This window comes from Chiloscyllium plagiosum, chromosome 13 (genome assembly GCF_004010195.1).
Source record: "Chiloscyllium plagiosum isolate BGI_BamShark_2017 chromosome 13, ASM401019v2, whole genome shotgun sequence".
NCBI classification, from domain to species: domain Eukaryota; kingdom Metazoa; phylum Chordata; class Chondrichthyes; order Orectolobiformes; family Hemiscylliidae; genus Chiloscyllium; species Chiloscyllium plagiosum.
Genome location: NC_057722.1, coordinates 84,228,021 through 84,234,020, shown reverse-complemented (window position 1 = coordinate 84,234,020; position 6,000 = coordinate 84,228,021). Strand labels below are relative to the sequence as shown.

At 44.9% G+C, this 6,000-nt stretch overlaps 1 protein-coding gene across 2 annotated transcripts in view; it reads left to right on the top strand.

Annotated features, from left to right (window-relative positions):
* Positions 1-6,000, top strand: part of LOC122556252 (calcium-binding mitochondrial carrier protein SCaMC-1-like) — a 93,009-nt gene that overhangs the window by 16,127 nt on the left and 70,882 nt on the right. The gene's annotated exons all lie outside the window — the stretch shown is intronic.

Sequence of the window (6,000 nt, the reverse complement as noted above, 5' to 3'; positions counted from 1 at the left end):
CTCTCTCTCGCCCCCATCTCTCTCTCTCTCTCTCTCTTCCTGCCCACTGTTTCCCCTCTCTCTCTTGCCCCCAACTGCTTCTCTTTACCCCTTTCCCTGCACACAAAAACAAACATGCCTAAATCATCAAAGACTGCATAATTTCAGTGCTAATCTTGGGTGTTACTGAGCATAATGATCATTTCATCAGTTTCATCGTCCTTAGGCAAGCACCTGCAATCATGGTGGGTCTTGCACTTTTGTCAGTAGCCCACAACTGAAATAAAATTTGAGTGTTTGGTAATTAAAAATTTTGGTTAAAACTATCCTGAAGCAAGTGCTGATGTGATAATCCTATCAAACAGATTTATTTTCAGGGGAGCACAATTACTGCCTGGAACTTGCACTGGCTTTCCACTGAGCCTTTTAATAAGATTTGTATTTGAATTATTCATAGTTTTAAACTGAGTACTAACAGCTCTTTCGAATTTGATTTAAGCTTCTCAGGTTCTTTTTGCAGAATTTTTGCAATTGGAGTAATTGTGATTTACCTAACTCATCACCTACCTCGATACTGTCCGATCCCCCCAGCCCAGGAACATACATTTGGGACACCACCCACGCCCTCCATCACCTCCAAGACTTATGTTTCCCTGGCCCCCAACACCTCATCTTCACCATCCCTATATACCTCCATTTCCAAACTCTCAATTTCTTCCTCTTCTGACGTCCCCACCAGTACCCTTCCACTAACACACTCATTCGTTTGGCTGAACTGATCCCCACCCTCAATAATTTCTCCTTTGAATTCTCCCACTTCCTCCAGACAAAAGGGGTAGCCATGGGCACCCACATGGGCCCCAGCTATGCCTGTCCCTTTGTCGATTATGTGGAACAGTCTATCTTCAGTAGTTACACAGGCACCATTCCTCCTTTTCCTCTGCTACATCCATCACTATATCGGCACCACCTCATGCTCCTACAAGGAGGTTGAACAGTTCATCAACTGCCTTAAAACACATTCCACCCCAACCTTAAATTCATCTGGACAATCTCAGACATCTCCCTCCCCTTCCTGGACCTCTCCATCTCCATCAACGGTGACCAACTCAACACTGACATCTACAAACCTATTTACTCTCACAGGTACCTGGACTATACCTCCTCCAACCCTGCCTCCTGTAAAAATATCCCTTATTCCCAATTACTCCACCTCTGCCACATATGCTCCCGGGGGACCAGTTTCACCACAGAACACACCAGATGACCTCCTCCTTTGAAGACCACAGTGTCCCCTCCCATGTGGTCGATGATGCCCTTCAGCGTATCTCATCCACTTCCCCCCACGAATTCCACCCCAACAGCCGTAACAAGGACAGAACCCTTCTCTTCCCCGAAGAGCTTTTGCCCGAAGGTCGACTCTCCTGCTTCTCGGATGCTGCCTGACTTGCTGCGCTTTTCCAGCACCACACACTAATGTCCAACATCTGCAGTCCTCACTTTTGCGCAGTTGTGCTTTCGTCCATTACTGCATTGGATTCATATAGAGCCCCAGAAGCAGAAAGAGGGCATGGCATCCTTGTGTACCACACAGTTGTAGGGTAAGAATAATGTACTCTGCCATTAACTGGCATTTTTAGTGGGTGTTTTTATATTGCTGTATTGGTAGTGGTAAGACTTGTACTTAATTTATAAGTTATAGATGATTAGTAATCAGGGTGATGAGCAATAATATATCACTACATGATACTGAATGGATGGAACAGTGTCTTAAATCTGTGAGTTCCCAACTTCTAGGAAGTAGATGTCAGAGGCTTCTCTGTTTGAATGTATTTTAGGCCCATTTAGGTTCATTGAGAGAAGTACAGACAAAAACATTGGTGCATGTCAAGCACTTGTCCTCAACTTGCAGGAAGAGTAAGTATAAAGTGCAGTGAGGAACATAGAACAGAACAGCACAGTACTGGTCCTTCAGCCCTCAATGTTGTGCTGATCTGTAATCTTTCTCTAAGATCAAACTAACCAACGTTTTACTATCATCCAGAATCGGTGAAGTTGAGGGCTACGAGGTGGTATTATCAAAGATGAATTACCACCTGGGGCAGATCAGCCATGTTCATAAAGAATGGTGGGACAGGCTTGATCGGCTCAATGGCTGACTCCTCCTCTTTCTTTTGCTCTTATGTGCAATAATAACATACGTCTTGCTGCCAAATTCATTTTTTAAAGTTCCAAAGAGAATTCAATTCCAATCTCTATATCCTCACAGTAATTCACAGAATCATTGAATCACTACAGTGTGGAAACAGGCCACTCGGCCCAGCAAGTCCGCATTGATTAAGAAAGCGAATGCAATGTTGTCTCTTATCTCAAGAGGGTTGGAATATAAAAGCAGAGATGTACTACTAAGACTTTATAAAGCTCTGGTTAGGCCCCATTTGGAGTACTGTGTCCAGTACTCCACACCTCAGGAAGGACATACTGGCACTGGAACGTGTCCAGCGGAGATTCACATGGATGATCCCTGGAATGACAGGTCTAACATATGAGGAACGGCTGAGGATACTGTGATTGTATTCGTTGGAGTTTAGAAGATTAAGGGGAGACTTAATAGAGACGTACAAAATAATACATGGCTTGGAAAAGGTGGATGCTAGGAAATTGTTTCAGTTAAACGAGGAGACTAGGACCCGTGGACACAGCCTTAGAATTAGAGGGGGTCATTTCAGAACAGAAATGCGGAGACATTTCTTCAGCCAGAGAGTGGTGGGCCTGTGGAATTCATTGCCACGGAGTGCAGTGGAAGCCGGGACGCTAAATGTCTTCAAGGCCGAGATTGATAGATTCTTGTCTAGAGGAATTAAGGGCTACGGGGAGAAGGCTGGTAAGTGGAGCTGAAATGCGCATCAGCCATGATTGAATGGCGGAGTGGACTCGATGGGCCAAATGGCCTTACTTCCACTCCTATGTCTTATGGTCTTATGGTCTTATATCCAAACTAGACTTAAGAATGTTCTTCCAAATATACACAACAGTCCCAATAATCAAACTCCCACTCCAAGCACCTTTGACTGCCAGCACAGGAAGTGCAAAACCTGTGCCCACATCTCCCTCCTCACTTCCATCCAAGGCCCCAAAGGATCCTTCCACATCCGACAGAAATTTACCTGCACCTCCACCAATGTCGTCTACTCTGCCCGTTGTACCCAATGTGGTCTCCTCTACATCGGGAAGACTGGACGCCAACTTGCGGATTGTTTCAGAGAACATATCTGGGACACCCGCACTTACCTACCCCATCGCCCCGTGCCTGAGCACTTTACCTCCCCCTCCCAATCCTTCAAGGCCATGCAGAGCCTGCACCGCGTCCATCACCAAACCCTAACCACCCGACGCCTGGAGGAAGAACGCCTCATTTTCCACCTTGGGACCCTGCAACCGCATGGAATTAATGTGGATTTCACCAGTTTTCCCCCATCCCACATTATCCCAATCCCAAGCCTCAAATACGGCACAAGCCTCAAACATGGCACCACCCTCTTGATCTGTCCATTGCTTTTTCCATTTATCTACCATCCTCTCCAACCTATCACCTTCTCCTCCACCTTCATAGAACATATTACAATACAGTGCAGAACAGATCCTTCAGCCCTCGATGTTGCGCCGACATGTGAACTATTCTCTGCTTGTCCCCCAACACTATCCCAAAATTATCCATGTGTTTATCTAAGGATTTTTAAAATCTCCCTAATGTGGCTGAGTTGACTACATTAGCAGGTAGGGCATTGCACTCCCTTACCACTCTCTGCGTAAAGAACTTGCCTCTGACATCTGACTTAAATCTATCACCCCTCAACTTGTAGTTATGCCTCCTCGTACACGCTGACGTCATCATCCTAGGAAAAAAACTTTCACTGTGTCCCTATCTAATCCTCTGATCGTCTTGTATGTCTCTATCAAATCCCCTCTTAGCCTTCTTCTTTCCAATGTGAACAGGTTCAAATCTCTCAGCCTTTCCTCATAAGAACTTCCCCCCAGACCAGGCAACATCCTAGTAAATCTCTCTGCACCTTTTCCAATGTTTCCACATCCTTTCCAAAATATGGCGACCAGAACTGTACACAATATTCCAAGTGTGGCCGCACTAGCGTTTTGTATAGTTGCAGCATGATATTGCAGCTCTGGAACGCAATCCCTCTACCAATGAAACCTAACGCACTGTATGCCTTCTTAACAGCACTATCCACCTGGGTGGCAACTTGCAGGGATCCATGCACATGGTCTCCAAGATCCCACTGCACATCCACACTACCAAGAATCTTTCCATTGACCCAGTACTCTGCCTTTGTGTTATTCTTCCCAAAGTGCATTACCTCACATTTAGCTGCATTGAACTCCATTTGCCACCTCTCAACCCAATTCTGCAGTTTATCCAAGTCCCCCAAAACCTGTAACATTCTTCCAAACTGTCCACTATTCCACCGACTTTATTGTCGTCTGCAAATTTACTAGTTCATCTACCTATGCCTGCGTCTAAGTCACTTATAAAAATGACAAACAGCAGTGGTCCCAAAACAGATCCTTGTGGCATCTACCTATTGCATTCCCAGCTACCTTCCCCCTCCCATTTATTTCTCAGCCTCTGGGCCTGCAAGTCCCATTCCTGATGAAGGCCTTATGCCCAAAACATCAATTCTCATGCTCTTCGGATGCTGTCTGACCGGCTGTGCTTTTCCACCATAACATTCTCAACTCTGATCTCCAGCATCTGTAGTCCTCACTTTCTCCTAGAACTTCAGTAAGGCCACAATTGGAATATTGCATACAGTTGTAGTCGCTCCATTACCAGAAGGATGTGGAGACGTTGGAGAGGGTAAAGAAAACGTTGACCAGGATGTTGCATGGCTTGGTGGGTATTAGCTATAAGGAGAGATTGGCTTAACCCTGTTTGTTTTCACATGAATGTTGGAGGCTTAGGAATGACCTGGTAGATCTTTACAAAATTGAGAGGCGTGGATAGAATGGATAGTCAGTCTTTTTCACAGGATAAAAATGTCAATTACTGGGGACGCTTAAAGGAGATGTGAGAGGCAAGTTTTTTTATTATTCAGAGGGAGATAAGTGCCTGGAATGTGCTGTCAGATAAGATGGTGGAGGCAAATACAAAAGCAACGTTAAGAAACATCTTGAAAGATTCATGAATAGGCAGGAAATAGAGGGATATGGATCACATAGAGGCAAAAGTTATTTAGTTTTGAAAGGTGTCGTGTGTTGGTGTAGGCTTGGTAGGCTTAAGGGTCTGTACCTGTGCTGTACTGTTTTTGTGTTTTGTTGATATGGGCTAAAGACAGGTATACAGAATTAGGAGGAGAAAGTGAGGACTGCAGATGCTGGAGATCAGAGCCGAAAATGTGTTGCTGGAAAAGCGCAGCAGGTCAGGCAGCATCTGAAGAAGGGCTTATGCCCGAAACGTCGATTCTCCTGTTCCTTGGATGCTGCCTGACCTGCTGCACTTTTCCAGCAACACATTTTCGGCTATACAGAATTAGGCCATAGATCAACCATGATCTCCGTGAATGGTAGAACAAACTTCAGAGGATCAATGGCCTACTCCTGTTCCTATGTTCTTAATCAGATTTATAGAGTCATGTAGATCTACAGCATGGAAATAGACCCTTCGGTCCAACTTGTCCATGCCAACCAAATATCCTAAATTATTAAATGAATTCCATTTGCCAGAACATGGTCCATATCCCTCTATTCATATGCTCAACCAGATGCCTTTTAAATGTTGTATTTAATACCAGCCTCCACCACTTCCTCTAGCAGTTTATTCCATACATGCAGCACCCTCTGCATGAAAAAGTTTCCCATTTAAGTCCCTTTTAAATTTTTCCCCTCTCACCCTGAACCAATGCCCTCTAGTTTTGGGCTCCCCAACCCCAAGGAAAAGACTTTGTTTATTTACCCTATCCATGTCCCTCATGATTTTATAAATCTCTGTTAGGTCACCCCTTAGCC